The sequence below is a fragment of the Thalassophryne amazonica genome, chromosome 14 (genome assembly GCF_902500255.1).
Source record: "Thalassophryne amazonica chromosome 14, fThaAma1.1, whole genome shotgun sequence".
NCBI lineage: Eukaryota > Metazoa > Chordata > Actinopteri > Batrachoidiformes > Batrachoididae > Thalassophryne > Thalassophryne amazonica.
In genome coordinates, this window is record NC_047116.1 from 18,788,782 (window position 1) to 18,805,705 (window position 16,924).

Consider the following 16,924-nt stretch of genomic DNA (forward strand, 5'->3'; position numbering starts at 1 on the left):
ATTTTTCACACGAGGATTCCTTTAAAATAAATGTTCTAGAAAGTCTGTAAGAAGGCATATGACCCACATAAGACAGCCAGAGGCATATTACTGTTGATGGAAGTACAGCAATAATTTCACTGAGCTATTTCTCAGTCTAGAAATTAATAAAATAATGTAAATAAATCCATATCACTCACTCATCTTCAACCGCTTTTCTGGGTTTGGGTCACGGGGACAACAGCTCCAGCAGGGGACCCCAGACTTCCCTTTCCCGGGCCACATTGACCACCTCTGACTGTGGGATCCTGAGGTGTTCCCAGGCCAGTGCAGGAATATAATCTTTCCACCTAGTCCTGGGTCTTCCCCGGGGTCTCCTCCCAGATGGGCGTGCCTGGAACACCCTCTTTGGGAGGCGCCCAGCAGGCATTCTTACCAGATGCCCGAACCACCTCAGCTGGCTCATTTCATTCAACATGAAGGAGCAGCATCTCTACTCCGAGCTCCCCACAGATGACCTCTTTCGATCATGACCCAACACTCATGACCATAGGTGAAAGTAGGAACGAAGATTGACCAGTAGATCTAGAGCTTCGCCTTTTGTCTCAGCTCCCTTTTTGTCACAACAGTATGGTAGAGCGAATGCAATATTGCCCCTGCTGCGCCGATTCTCCAGCCAATCTCACACTCCATCGTCCCCTCACTCGTGAACAAGACCCCGAGGTACTTCACTCCTTCACTTGGGGCAAGGCCGCATTCCCTACCCAGAGTAGGCAATCCATCGGTTTCCTGCTGAGAACGATGGCCTCAAATTTAGAGATGCTGATTCTCATCCCACCCGCTTCACACTTGGCTGCGAACTGATCCAGTGAGTGTTGGAGGTCACCGGGCGATGAAGCCAACAGGACCACATCATCTGCAAAAAGCAGTGATGAGACCCTAAGCCCACCAAACTGGAAACCCTTTTTTAAAAATTACAACATATAAAAATAAAAACTCTCTAGAAAATTGGACAATCCAGACTCCAATCTTAATTTGTCTAATTTTGGTGGCATGTGTGTAAAATTTCACAGTCAAATGGAAGTGTTTCACAACAGAGACCAATGGTGAAAAAGAAGCCACACTTAAAAAAAGGATCTGGGTTAAGAGCTGAATCCACCTTTATAATGGTGTGTAAAGTTTAATTTCACTACAATTAGAGGTCAATATGGCAAAATGATGAATTTCAATTAAAAGCACAATTAAATAAAAATATAATCAGATGAAGATGTGTGTGTAATAGTCAAGAAATAATTTAAATATGCTTGACTCCACCTTAATGTGGCGGGCCTGGGAGTCATTTTTTTTTTTTTTTTTTTTTTTTTTTTTTTTTTTAAGTTTTAACGGAACTAATCTGAACAATTAAAGTTTTTAATGACAAACAAATGTAAAATTAAACGATACCATTTTTGATGCCAAAACAAAAAGAGAGAAACAGAAAAAAGAAAGCAAAACAAAAGTGCCCGAGGTTAATTTAAATCTGAAAAACATTCTGTCAATATCACTGTAAACACAAAATTAGATTAACTGAAAATCTTAAAATATTTACAAAAATTGAAAGAACTGGACAGATTTAAGATATTATCATAAAATTTGCTTCAGAAATGATGAATAAAATTCTTCTCACCTCCTCCCCCCTCTTGCACCTGTCACAGGGGGCGTAGTTATGATGTCACCTGAAACCAGGCTCCTCCTCCGCGGTACGACGGGGAAGTTTTCAACACAGCAAATCTACCCAAAATCGATTAACACGGCTTCTAGATAAAGTGTTATATGAAATTTATATGACGCGTTTATTTTCGTGAAATGCTGGCGATTTTTTGGTGGAATTTGTTTTGGATACAGGATACAGAGTGAAGGTTCCGCGGAAGGATAAAAAGCAACAAAATGGGAAATACGGGCCTGGTGGTGCTTCTGCTGCTTTTGTTGTCCACAGGTGAGACTTTAAAAGTCATTAAATGTGCTTTTATCCGGTTACTACTGTAAATCCCATACTTGTAAATTATTCTCACGTTTATCGTGAGAAATGTCGAGTTAAGGCCTTTATCAAATGAACTATGTTTACGGGTTAATAATCAACGGGTGTAAACAAGACAAGGCCGACCATCAGTCACGTGACTACACGAAGAAGAGTTCACGAGATCAAAAGACAAGCGGCTTTAAATACACAAGTAAATGACCCATAAATTATGACTTGGCTTCAAGAGTGACAGGTGTATACTTATCTTTGAAATAAATGTTTCATGAGGGATTTTGGGGGATTTTTTTATTTTTTATCATAGTGTATTTTTAAACATAACCCTTAGATTATAGATATGAAAATTTTTGTCACCTACAACACTCTTTGCAAATTTAAGTTATAATTAAGTGGGGATAGGTATTGATTTTTTTTTTTTTTATGACTGTAGCAGCATTACACAAAAATGAGCACACATCATTTAACTTTATTTTTTTGCTCTTCTGAGCGGCTCACATTTTTCCGTGTAATGTACCTTGAAATTTTGAGGGGCTTTAGGATGTTTCCATGAGGAGAACCCACAGACTGGCCAGAAAAAATATATATATAGGGGAAACACTATGAATTAGTATCTTGTCCTATGATCTTGTCACTAATACTGCCACCTGGGGGACAACAACATAAATAATGACAGCATGCTGCGTTGAGGAACATCTTTTTTTTTACTGCAGCTCCCACACTTATGACTCCTTGATGTTAAAACCTTTTTCAGTTATTGTTGAATAATGTAGGCAGCTGCCACCAGAGACCAGAGCTGATGATCAGAGGGCCGTGGACCTGCTTCTTCAGTTCCTTCTCCTTTTCATTAATTTCTTCTTCAAAATGAGTTTGCTGGGCTCCCAGCTTCTGCTCATAATAATTGTCCTGGGATGCCAGCAGATATTTGTAGTAGACCTCCTTAGCTTCCAGCTGTTTTTTGAAAGAAGTCTTAAACAATTCAATCTACTCCCAAAAGTTCATCTCAGCCAGTTCTTACCTCATCCTGCATGTCTCGGCATCCATCTTTGTTCTTCTCAGGTTTTTGTTGTAGTTTTGAGCTCAGTTTGGCAGAAAATCTACAACCCAGAGTAACTTCAGGTCTCCATTGCAAAAGAGATTGCGATCTCAATGGGGACTAACCTGGATAAATAAAGGTTAAATTTAAGATTTGTTGACCTTCTGTTGCTCAGCATGTATGTCCTTCTGGAGTTAAGGCAAAAGAGCAGTTTGTGTGCTTGTTTCCAGTGTGGATTGGTTCCCGGTTCAAGGCCACCCCTGCTCATTCTCCTTGTAATGTGGAGTTGTGTCAGGACGTGCATCTGGCGTAAAACTGGTGCCAAATTCACCACAACAGATCTGACATGGGTCTGCTGTGGGGACCCTGAGTAAAACAAGGGATCAGCTTAAGGGTCTTACTTACTTTTTACATGTAGTTACTGTAAAATAAACAGATAGAACATAGTTGTAGTTTTGAACGTAAACAAAAGCCTCGTTGTAATGTTATTACTTCATAGCAAGCTGCTTTTCCTCCTGTGTTGTGATTGACAGCTTTTATAACTCATAATTGTACAATACAATTTTCAGCCAAGATGTCTAAAGGAAGTTACTACCAGTCTGGTTAGGTTCCTGACAAAGTCATATTGTACCTCTTTTGTGTTTATAAAAAAAAGTTACCAGGTGTCTTAAATGTAGGTATTGTTTGTATGTTCGTGTAGAATTTTGGATGTGAGAGCAGGAAGCACCAGTCCACACTCCCGTATCCAGCTCTTAGCTGTTTGTGGCCAAAATACCTCCTTTAAAAAAAAAAAAAAAAAAAAATCTAGGTTTCGAAGGCCACATTAACACTTTTGCACACATGTGCTATCTGATTCTTAACTTGTGCTTGCATGGTGGCTGCATTGTGAAAATGTAAATTGTAAAATAAAGAATTGTTCAAGTCAGATATTGCCAGATCAGATTTGGGTCACATTCATATTTGGGAATAAATCAGTTATACATCAGATATCCACCAGTGCAGCTGTGGTCTAAACACACAGATCAGAAATTCTCTCTCCTTCCAGTGTCCCGTTGAAATGAGGTGCGTCGCGCTACTGCGCTTGCGCACATCGCTCTACCCCGGACTTGAAGACTTCACCTGTCGAGATGAGGTGCCTCGCGCAACTGCACATGTGGAGATGATGTAACTCACTCGACGTGCAACTGCGCATGCGCATTTTGTTTTGTTTTTTTTTTTTTTTCCGTCAAACTTTTTTTTTTATTAATTGTATTCAGTGTATTTATAGCCTAGTAAGTAAAACATTTTCTGTATTTTACGTTAGGGAGCATAAATGTATGTATATGTATATTTTGCCTGTCGAAATAAGGCTAACTCCAGGTTAAAATACTTATCGTTTTATAGTGAGTAGATTTTATACATTACTACATTCGGTATGAACAATTTATACATTTACTTGCCCATCAAAATAAGCGAACTTCTTCTAGTAATTTTTTCAGTGCACACATATGCAGTTGTGTGAGGACCTCATCTCAACGACGCACCTCGACAGAACACCGTCTCATCCTGAGTCTTTGCTTTGTCTTCTCTGTGCTAACAGCAAGTGTTCTAATCCTTTTGTCAGCCTGAAAACACACTTCAGGCATTGAGACACTTTTTAAAGACTTTCAAAAGAAAAGATCTTGTGGAAGCATTTTTTAAAAATTTTTTCCCAGAATATTTTAGCATCTCCTTCGGGAAACTGCATGTGTTTAACCCATGCCTTTGCATCCAAGGTTTTTCAGGTCAAAACCATTTGTGTCAGACAGACACAGTAATAAAATTTGACTTCAGGCTTTTATTTCATGTTTTTTCCACCCTACTCATTCAGTGTCTATTCTATTTTCTGATAGGGGTCACATCCATCCAGGTGATTGTTCCGGAGGCAGAGAGGAGTACGACTCTGTTTGCTTCTGTGATCCTGCGCTGTGACTACTCAACTTCAGCAAACCCACAAGATGTTCTGGTTACCTGGAGGTATAAATCCTTCTGTAAGGACCCCGTGCTGGAGTACTACTCCACAGGTGAGTCTGAGCAGAGCTGAAGCATGACGCCAAACACTCATCATGAGTTGTTCTTTCCTGACTGATCAGTATCATAAAATAAGCTCATAGTTGGTAGAGTCAACAAATTTGATCTAAATGTTATTTTTATTTAATTGTTTATTGGTGAGCTGGGTGTGGTCAGAAACGGGAGCTCAGTGGGATCAGGATTTGGACTTCCAATAGGGTTTGATTTTTGGTGACAATACGAGTTTGTGTTCTTGGGTAAGACTCTCATCTGCATTGTCCCACTGCACCCAGTTGTAATGGGGATCAGCCTCGGTTGGGGAAATACCATATTTTCTGGACTATAAATCACACCTGTCATGAAAATGTATATAAGTCACGTCAAGAATAAGCTGCATTTATTTCTGAAATAATGTAACAAGAAGCATAATTAATTTACTGACGCATTATTTTTTCTAACGCAAACACTGTTACAGCATTAATCCAAAATGGAGTAAATTTATTTTTTCCCTCAAAATTATACACACAATACCCCATAATGACAATGTGAATTTTTTGTTGATATTTTACAAATTTATTGAAAATAAAAAACTAAAATCACGTATACATAAGTATTCACAGCCTTTGCCAGGAAGTTCAAAATTGAGCTCAGGTGCATCCTGTTTCCACTGGTCATCTTTGAGGCATTTCTACGGCTTAATTGGAGTCCATCTGGGGTAAATTCAGTTGAGTGGACAGGATTTGGAAAGACACACACCTGTCTACATATAAGGTCCCACAGTTAACAGTGCATGTCAGAGCACAAACCAAACATGAAGTCAAAGGAATTGTCTGTAGACCTCTGAGACAAGATTGTCTCGAGGCACAAATCTGGGGAAGGGTGCAGAAACATTTCTGCTGCTTTGAAGGTCCCACTAAGTACAGTGGCTTCCATCATTCATAACGGAAGAAGTTCAGATCCACCAGGACTCTTACAAGAGCTGGCCGCCTGTCCTATCGATTGGGGGAGAGGGCCCATAGTCAGGGAGGTGACCAAGAATCTGATAGTCACTGTGTCAGAGCGCCAGCATTCCTCTGTGGAGAGAGGAGAACCTTCTAGAATGACAACCATCTCTGCAGCAATCCACCACTCAGGCCTGTATGGTAGAGTGGCCAGACGGAAGCCACTTCTTAGTAAAGGCACATGACAGCTCACCTGGAGTTTGCCAAAAGGCACCTGAAGGACTCTCAGACCATGAGAACAAAGAGTGAACTCTTTGGTGTGAATGCCAGGTGTCATGTTTGGAGGAAAACCATGCCCCATTCCTACAGTGAAGCATGGTGGTGGCAGCATCATGCTGGGGGATGTTTTTCAGCAGCAGGAACTGGGAGACTAATCAGGATTGAGGTAAAGATAGATGCAACAATGTACAGAGGCATCCTGGATGAAAACCTGCTCCAGAGCGCTCTTAACCTCAGAAGGGGGCAATGGTTCATCTTGCAGCAGGACAAAGACCCAAAGCACACAGCTAAGATATTAAAGGATTGGCTTCAGGACAACTCTGTGAATGTCCTTGAGTGGCCCAGCCAGAGCCCAGACCTGAATCTGATTTGAACATCTCTGGAGAGATCTGAAAATGTCTGTGCACCAACACTCCCCATCCAGCCTGATAGAGCTTGAGACGTGCTGCAAAGAGGAATGGACAAACTGCACAAAGATAGGTGCATCACGTGCGGCATCACGTTCAGAGGACCGAGGCTGTAATTGCTGCCAAAGGTGCATCAACTAAGTATTGAGAAAAGGCTGTGAATACTTATGTACATGTGATTTCTTAGGTTTTAATTTTTAATAAATTTGCCAAAAAAAAACCCTCTTTTTTTCATGTTGTCATTATGGGTGTGTTGTGAGTCAGATTTTTGAGGAGAAAAGAAATTAATTTACTCCATTTTGGAATAAGGCTGTAACATAAGAAAATGTGGAAAAAGTGAAGCACTGTGAATACTTTCTGCATGCACTGTATATCAAAACCAAAATAATGGAATGCATCCATGTGGGTGCCCTTAATATCTATTGAATTTATACCATGTTTTCTCAACATGGAGAAGCCAAAGAAAATAAGCGAATAAGTGCATCATTTTCCAGGTTTTTGTTCATGGTCACACTGATGATGGTGCGTCATGAGGAGAAATGTTAATGTAAGAATATCTGCAGGTACATCGTTATTCAATAATCCACCATCATTTACTCTCATACTCCTGCAGCTTTTCAGGCTGCTCTGCAGCTGGGTCAGGATCCAGCCAATGACTGTCAGGACAGGCAGCGCACAGTTCGCACAGTGATCCAGAAGAGAGGCAACAACGAACCAATCCTGGGTGCAGATTATCGAAACCGCAAGATAACCATCCAAAACAGTGAGTCACTGTAACGCTGCCATGATGTCAGTTTAAAGTCCCACCTTCTGAGTACTGCACTGCAAAATAATGTGAAATGTTATCAAACATTTTTCCAATTTATAATCAAAATATCTAATTACACTTGGTATACATATATTTAAAGTAAATAAACTTAGTGTTTTCTTTTCAAAATTCTAGGATCAGACTTTATGAATTCCTTGGATATTTTGTTTTCATGTATTTCTGTTTGTTAGTAGTATAGTATCATACTAACCAACTTTGTTGACTCTCATGACAAATGTTGGTTGGAAACTACAGACTAAATGATGCTGTGTCCACAGAGGCTGACCTAGTCATTAATGAGGTGATGTGGTGGGATAACGGCGTGTATTTCTGCTCTATTGATGCTCCCGGTGACACGACGGGTGACTCGGATCGTGAAGTCAAGCTCATAGTGTATCGTGAGTTATTTCGATTCTTTGCACTTGTGGCGTTTGCAGCGCTCCTGATGCTAAATAATCTTCCGAACCTTTGTTGCTCTTCCAGACTGGCTGACAGTTTTGTTCATCATCCTTGGCGCCTTGCTGATGATCATATTGTTTTGCATATGCTGCTGTCAGTGCTGTCCGCAGAGGTGCTGCTGCTACGTGCGTTGCCCGTGTTGTCCAAAGACCTGCTGCTGCCCAGAAAAAAGTACTCTTGGTTTTTCTTTTCTCCTTTCTCTTCTCCAAAACTGACTGAGCGTACAAGAATGAGTGTAGAAAATCACCAAGACATCCGTGACAGATATGAAGGAGTTATAGAATCTTGTGGCTGTTCTGAAAATGTTGATGTGACTTTTCAGCTACAATTGCCAGAAGGCACATGGGAGGCTCAAACCTAAGATTTGCTCTGTTTTCTTGTCCAAGACGCAAGACTCCTCATTTGTTTTAACGGTAATCCTTAAACGAGTTTGTCCAATTACTTATGGACCTGAACGTACTACCACCAATATACAATACATTGAAACAACTAATATTTGAGCAAACCTTTAGAATATCACAGACAAATATGTGGTCATGAAACATCTGGTGGACTTTTTACAACTTTTTACTGGTGCCAGATTTGACTTATGACCTCTCGGCTGTGCTTTGCAGTGGTGATGCAGCACAGGATGCTGAAAGAAGCTCAGAAGGCAATGGTTCCTTGGATGCATGGTCAGCACATTTACGCTCCCATTAACTCCAGTATCTCCTCTCAGGGAGTCCCCATGCTGTATTCAGGTGAGTAACAAATTAAGACCCATATGTAAATGAAACAACTCCCTCGTCAGCATAGTGTAATTCTGTCTGTTGACACAGAATCTCTTCCAGTAATTTACTGTAGTTTTGCTGTGTAATATAGCTGCACAACACACGTATCATTTAAATATAGCAGATATGTTGTGCACTGAGGGTATCTGCATTAAATAAATCAGCCTGCATCACAGCTTCCTTGTAATAGTTTCTTATATCTTGCAGTGTAGTGACGAATATTTGTAAAATATGTGCGGCTGAAGCATTTCTGTGTACAGATGTTTCCAAAGAGCTTCTCTTCTTATTCAGCTGGAACTAAACACCAAATTAAAAGGCAGTTTACAGGAGGCACCACTCCTGAAATATGAAGCTGAAGTAGAAGTCAAAGACTGCTCTGCTTGTATCACCTTGCTGCATATCGTCATATTATGTTAGTGACTGAGGCTGGCTCAGCAGCAGTGGTGCACTGGAATGACGTTTTTATTGCATGTACCAGCTGCAGTACCTTTAAACCCTGCAACGCACTGTTGAGTTTGAAAGGTGTGATTTCTTCTTTCAAATCACAGAAATTACACTTTGTAATGGCCAAAAACTAAAAATCCGAGTTATCATCTAATGATCAACTTTCCAACGGCCCTGGAATTAACCACATGCACCAAATGCTTCAGTCAGGAAATATAACAAAGTATAAGCTTGTGATATTATCAGTTTTCATCATAGTGGTTGTATATTATTAGTAGTGATACTTCTTCACGCTTATCTACATTTCATTTATTTTTTTTTGCCAAAAATAAAATATTTGCTTTTTCCAGATCCTGAAATTAAAAATTCTGTGCACCTCAGCACAACTGTGATGCCTTGAATGATTCGACTGAAACAGTCACATGTACAGTTGGGTATCGAGAACCGGTTCTTTTTGGGTATCGTTAAGAAATGATTCGATCCACCGATGTCAATGGACTTTTTGCTTAACGATTCCCTTATCAGTCCTTCAGAGCAGCCGTTGTTTTTGAGGGTGTTTGTCGGGAAAATGATCATTTCTCTAAGTTGATTACAGACCCTGCAGCGGGTCTGTAATCAACCGCTTCTGCAGCGTGACTACACTTTGAAGCGTGAACCATTGAAGCAATGCTTCGATACACTGGCTCGTTGGTTCTTTGATTCGCTACTCTTCAGAAGCGGCAAATCCGCTTCTTAACCCCTCTCAAAGCCATTAAAATATGTCAATCGTGAGTCACTTTTGTGTGGATTAAAGTCACTAACTGGGACTCTTGTCTTATTGCAGTCAAGAAATGATACTCGTCCTCTGTTCCATTGGCACAGCTCCAAACACTGTGTGGCTCTCTGCCGAGACTGAGTCCGGTTGGAATTAATAACTTCAAAACGAATCGCTGTTTTAAATAAAATGACACCTCTTTCCAAATGCTGTAATACAGACAAACTAAAATCGACTAAAACGTTTTTTCCTCCCAAAATGAGACATCCTGCATTCTTTATGAATTACATCCTGACATGCAGCACAGTCAGCAGCAAGAGCTCATTTCAGATGTATGGAAATACTTTCATGCCAATAATGTCTGAAAGGAAATGCTTTTGACAAAAACTACAGATTTTATTTCTATTACTGTAGCCTGGAGAACAAAGTTATGGGAAGAGAGATAGAACAGTAAATAAATTATCAATTAGTTTTTAAATTTCTTTTAGGATTGATGACATCATAACTGTTATACTGCATAAAAGACATTTTGAGTTCTGTGTATTTTTAGCCACGATTGTGCTGTTTTTGTGGAGGTGCAGGACTTGCAGGTGCAGTAAAAAATGAGCACAAAGCGTTCAAAGGGTTAAACATATCTTACTATATGAAGCTGTAATTTCTCACAAATGCATATATGGATTATGAGATTGTCTCCAAATGTTGGCAAAACCTGAACCTGTTTGATGTCTCTGTCATTTCAGGCTCGTATTCAGACCCCTCTGCTAAAGAGAACTTCGGCATGGCTCCCATGCAGCTGTCACCGCTGCCCGTCTGCAGCAGCCTCCTCTTGTACCACCATGGAAAACAGCAGTATGCAGAGCAGCAAACAAGGGTACCCAATCAGATGTTGAACTACTTGGAAAACCAGGTGATGGGTTTGGATGTTGGACCCCCCACAAGTTGCACCACATCTTGTCCAAAATCGGCCACCGTTGCAACCTCAGCCCCCATCCAGTTCAACCACCAATTCCTTTTGCACCCGGGCCCTCCCAGTATGCTGTCAGCGCTGGATGAGATGGTGTAAGAGGAATGGACAGGCGCGTGATACACATTGCCGCCAATATCCCACATGCACCCACAGGAGGTGCGTGAAGGAGCTCGGAGTGGTCCGAGAATATCCAGCCAGTCCATGGGGAGTACAAACCGCTCCGCAGGGTCTCGCCATCGCAACAGCGTGGCTACAGAGATGACGCTCTCCTCCTCTGCGGGGGCATCTGCGTGATTACAGTGACGATTTGGAGTGGGACAACAGACGGGGAAGAGGGTCACACAGTGGCTCAAGGAATGAGCCAGGAGGTTCAGCCAGGAGACGAGTAGATGAGTCCAGGCCACGATCTCGTAGGTCGTGACAACCTAATGGGTGAACTGCGGGGCAGAATGACCGGAGACCAAGAAGTTATTCACCTCCCGTGCGACACAGAGGGTCCTGGAGCTCAGATGAATAGGACAGTTGGAGAGCAAAGGGAGGTAAGACAGGGGGTGGCCCGAGAAGCCCCCAGCTACTCCGCCATTAATATTGAACCAGGAGGACACAGCAACAGCCGGAGGAACTACGACCCGCTTTCTGTAAGAGACACACACCAATACTAGTGACACACTCTGAACCTTTGCTAGCCAACTATGTGCCATGCAGGTTTTTAGTCCAGCCAATCACAGGTCACATCCACTACCCCAAAGGTTCTGGACAGCAACCACCCAGGCGAGAGAATCAAACTGCATAGTTGCTCATTCAATAGTTAAAACCCTTTTTGAAGTAAACTGCCTGCCCACCAATCAGGCTTTGAACCAGGATTTTTTCCCCAATTGGTTTGTTCCAAACAGAAACTGTATTTTAACATTTCCGGTTTTGGGTTCCACCCCAAAATTGATGTTCCCCAACCTTTTAGAACAAAAATATCATTCCCAAACTGGTTATAATGATCCTTGTCAGCTGTGGGGCACTGAAAACACTGTATAAACGCTCCCATGAAAAACAGAGATGACAATAGAGTATGCTGTAGCGGGCAGCAGAAGTTTGAACTTTTCAAAACGGCACACTGAGTAAAATAAAGCCTATTACGAGACAGCGGGTCCATGCTGATCACCTGAAAATAGACCTTATTGTGTCTTTAAAGTGAAGCAGTGTGTTTTGTGTATTTTTAAAGACCCAGCGCTGTGTTGCTGTCTGCGTCGCAGAGAAGCCTGCGCAAATCCACTGCTGCCCATTGATTGGCTCAGCGGCTAACGCTACAGTCCTCACATGACCATAACCATAACAATAACCCCTAACCATAACAAGGCTGTACTATGTGCGAGGTCTGTTAGAAAAGTATCCGACCTTTTTATTTTTTGCAAAAACATATGGATTTGATCACGTGTGATTGCATCAGCCAAGCTTGGACCTTCGTGCGCATGTGTGAGTTTTTTCACGCCTGTCGGTTGCGTCATTCGCCCTGTGAGCACGCTTTGTGGGAGGAGTGGTCCAGCCCCCTTGGCGGATTTTTATTGTCAGGAAAATGGCTGAGCAACTGCCGCTTTTGCTGCATCCAAATTTTTTCAGAGACAGTCAGGTGAAACCATTCGGAAAATTCAGATGGCTTTCGGTGAAGATCTTATGGGCATCACACAGATTAAAGAGCATTACAACCGGATTAAAGACTGGCCCACAGCAGCTGAGGGCGTGCCGCGCTTCGAGCGGCCATCAACAGGCTGAAACGACCAGATCATTTCCAAAGTGAAGGCTGTGTTGATCCGGGACATCGTCTGACTACCAGAGAAATGGCAAGAGAGGTGGACATAGCACTTTTTTCGGCACATTACACTGTTACAGGAGATTTGTAATGAAAGACGTTGTGGCGGAATTCGCTGCGTCAGGATGGAGCCGCGTAATGGCGCAGAACAAAAAGCACCTCCGTGTTGGAAGTTCTCACGGGACATGCCAGCTCTTCCACCATTCGAAGATTCAGGACGGCTTTGGTGGCTTTTCAGTCGAGTGAGTATCCGAGAAATTGTCGAAGATCTGGCATGTCACATGTCCTGTGAGACCAACACGGAGTGTGCTTTTGTTCCGCGCCATTAGCGGCTCCGTGGCGATTCCTTCGATCCTGTTTTCATGACAAAATCTCCTTTAACAGTGGAATGTGCCGGAAAAGTGCTGATGTCCACCTTTTCTGCCATTTCTCTGGTAGTCAGACGACGTCCCGGATCAACACAGCATTCAGTTTGGAAATGATCTGGTCGTTTTAGCCTGTCGATCGACCCTCTGAGCGCAGCGCGCCCTCCGCCATTGTGCGCTGTCTTTAAACCGGCTGTAACACTCCTTAATCTGTGTGATGCCCATAAAATCGTCCCTGAAAGCCATCTGAATTTTCCGAATGGTGTCCACCTGGCTGTCTCTCACAGTTTCTGGAAAAATTTGATGCAGCGCTGCTCCAGCCGTTCAGACATTTTCCTCATAATGAAAATCCGACGAGGGGGGAGGACCAGTGCTCACTCAAAGCCTGCTCACAGGCAAATGACGCAACCGACAGGCGTGAAAAACCGCACGCATGCGCACGAAGGTTCAAGCTTGGCTGATGCAATCACACGTGATTCAAATCCATATGGTTTTTGCAAAAAATAAAAAGGTTGGATACTTTTCTAACAGACCTCGTATGAATGATATTAATACGGCTACGTACGAATAGCCACTTCTAAATGCATTCACACACTGAGTAAATATAAAGTCTTAATCTGACCTGCTGCGTCGTTTCAGTTGGATTCATCATTGCAGCCTGATGAGAAGGCGTTGTTTTGGAAGGCAACATCTGGGAAATGCATTAATTCCTTATCATGGAAATTACTGAAGAAATGCAGTGGTTTTTAAGAAGTCCTTCAGTGTTGGTCTGCTGCGGGTGTGTTTCTCAGCCTGAACCAGAGAACTCCAGTACTTTGTCCCACAAACAACAACAAAAATAAGTTATTTTAAAATTTGAAATATATTTCTGCCAGCATTCAACCATCTGACGTACCTTCAGCGTGATGGAAATTAATCCCATTCAATCCACAAAAAAAAAAAAAAAAAAAAAAAGAATAATGACCCGAATAAATGCAGTGTTTTTAAAGAAGTTTGTCAAAGTTTGTCTGCTCTGGGTGCATTTCTTAGCATGAAACACGGGATGGTGTCAAATAGTCAGATGATCTCTGTACTAAATTTGTATATTAGCTGTCTGCACATGCACAAAGGTTTGTTCTATACTGTGTTTACCTTTTCTGCGTGTGGAAAAAACAGAGCTGGTTTCAATTTATGGAGAAAACTAACCTGCCTGTAAACCTGATTTTTGTCCGCACACAGAAAGGGTAAATTCAGTACAGAAAAAAACATCTTGTTTTTGTGTATTCACAGATAGTGAATATAAAAATGTGGTATGGGGGGGGGGGGGGGGGGTCATCTCAGTCCGTGACAACAGCAGCGATTTGTCCCTCCAGCAACATCCAAAACAAATGACAGGCATAAGTGAACCTCATGAGTCGTTTTTTTCTGTTGAGTTTATTGGTGGTTTTCAGTGCGCAGTTCAATCTCCAAGGAAATTTCACACAGTCCAACATGTTTGAAATGAACGGGACGCTCAGATGAGGTCTACAGTTGTGCCCTCTGCTGAATGAAGGTGGTACTGTATTTCCATCTTGTTTTAACCAGCAATTTGAATTGTATTGATTCTGGACTATAAAAATTGATTCTTGTATTGAGAAAATTAAATATTGCGATATCATGAGTGTCAATTCCCCCCACCCTTAACATCCACACAGTCAGACAGGAAGCACCAGGATCCCAAAGACTTGGACCTTTGCTCTCCTTCATTGCCAGATGCCTCAGCAGATGTTGCTGATGAACAGAACTTATCATTGTGGACTGTTGACCTTCATGGCACATAGTTATCTTTTTTTCTAAATCATTCTGTTCTCTATTTCAGTGCTGCTTCTTCTTTATCTCCCATTTTCCTAATTTCTCTTACTTGTAGTTTTCTTTCTTCTGATTTTGTCTTTTTGGCCTCTTATTTTTCTTCATCATGCATCATCCCTTTTAACTTCGTCTCAACTCTGTCACTTGTTTCCCCTTTGTAGGATAAAAGCTCCCATAGCAGCACCACCGTCGTGATCTGAGGCATTTCTGTGCTTTTTCACTTTTTGATGAATGTTTCCAGAAGGGTGAAAACGAGGACATGGTCGGTGCCTTGATCTGTTTAGTCAGAGTACAATGAAGTTGTAGTTGTGGCAAAACTATGTCTACAATTTTACTCTGTATGCACTGCATGAAAATAACTGGTTTATGAAGAAAACATGCAAGGTTAAGGCTGGGAACTGCCGATGATATGCAGTTGTATAAAGCTTATCTTTTTTAAAAATGATTATCATGTATGATATGTGTTGTAGTTGCATTAATGCTACAGTGTGTAGGATTTAGTGTCCTCTAGTGGTGAGGATGCAGATTGCATTATGTTGTTGTTGATCACAATGTGGCATTCCTTCACCTTGATGCTTCTTTGGTAATAGGGATTAATGCTCCCTTGCCTTGTGTTGTGATAGTCAATATGAGTGATCGTCCATTTCACAAAAATTATAGTTCTCAGACTTGTTGGCCTGCACTAGCAACCAGTAGTGTACCGGGTAACAACTAGGGTGTGGATGACTAATGAAAATCATTAATCGACTTGTTGGGTACTGTTAATTGGCGACTAAATTTGACATTGAATGAATTAAGCCAATTTCGAATCTTCATGGTGAAACTCAAATATGACATTTATTTTAACTAATATAAGAACAAAATCACAAATACAAAAAACAGTATTAGCATGAAGACAATACCTGCATTCATTTACTAGGCATAGACTGCCCATTTGAGCTAATTCACTTGCCAAGGTTTACATGCTTTCTTCACTGAGTGAAGGGAGCAGTGGCAGCTCCAGCAGATCTGTTCTTTTAAGGGTTAAATGAACTTAATAAATGGGTTTCGACTAGTCGATTAAAAAAAAAAAAAAAAAAAAAAAATACACCACTAGTCGGATATTAGCTAGTTGCAGTTGACTATTACAACTAGTCGCCCCATCCCTAGTAACAATCACTGATTCTTATTTGTTCTTCAGTCTTTGGCCAAGCTGTAAAGTGCAAAAGGTGGAGTTAAGTATGCCTATTTTGGGCCACTCTCAATGGTGGTGCAACATGGCGGCATCTATGAGATGGGCCCACTCTCATGTGCATATGAAGGACTCATTCTAAGATTACAAAAACACATAAATGTGTTGTTGCAGGTGCTTGTACATAATGGACATATGGTTATAAATGTTATATTCTATTTCTGCTCGTAAATATCCCTAAATCCTACAAAAAGTAGCTTTAAGATCTATTTTGTGTGGTCTCTTCTTGGTGATGGATATTTGTATTATGTGTTTTTAGTGCAGCTAATGTAAGCAGAGTTTTTTTTTTTTTTTTTTTTTTTTGACGAGCAGATTGTTTGCAGCGTTCGTGGAGGATCGGCTGTATTTGACATTTCTGAAAGAAGTCTGAATAATTTTCCCTTGTATTTACAGAAGCAGAGTTTGTATAATTTATTTTTTTGTATAACTGCATGCGTCATTTAAAATTGGAACTATCTGTACCATGATTAGACACTAAGAGCAATTGTCAATGGACAATCTTTGAACTAAAATGTGACTTGCATTAATGGTTTGTAACAAGCAAGAAAAGTTGTTCTGTCAAACTAATTTCAATAAACCATTTTTGATGTAATTACTGTGAACTGGATAATTTTCCTGCTGACATGGAAAATATTAACATCTGAAAATGAGTCATTCCATATAAGCTCAACCAAAGTCCAGAAATTACCCATGGTCACCGACTCAGATTTGGCTTTAAAAAAATTGTGTTGTTAAGAAATAAACAGTTGAGCAAATATGTATTGAGCAGGCAGTTCTCAAAAAGTGAGGAACTGTGCAAGGAGACGTGAGGGAA

The 16,924-nt window shown here is 41.2% G+C and overlaps 1 pseudogene; it reads left to right on the forward strand.

Moving 5' to 3' along the window:
• Positions 1 to 1,709: 1,709 nt before the first annotated feature.
• LOC117525001 lies at positions 1,710 to 16,698 on the forward strand (annotated as a pseudogene).
• Positions 16,699 to 16,924: the final 226 nt, after the last annotated feature.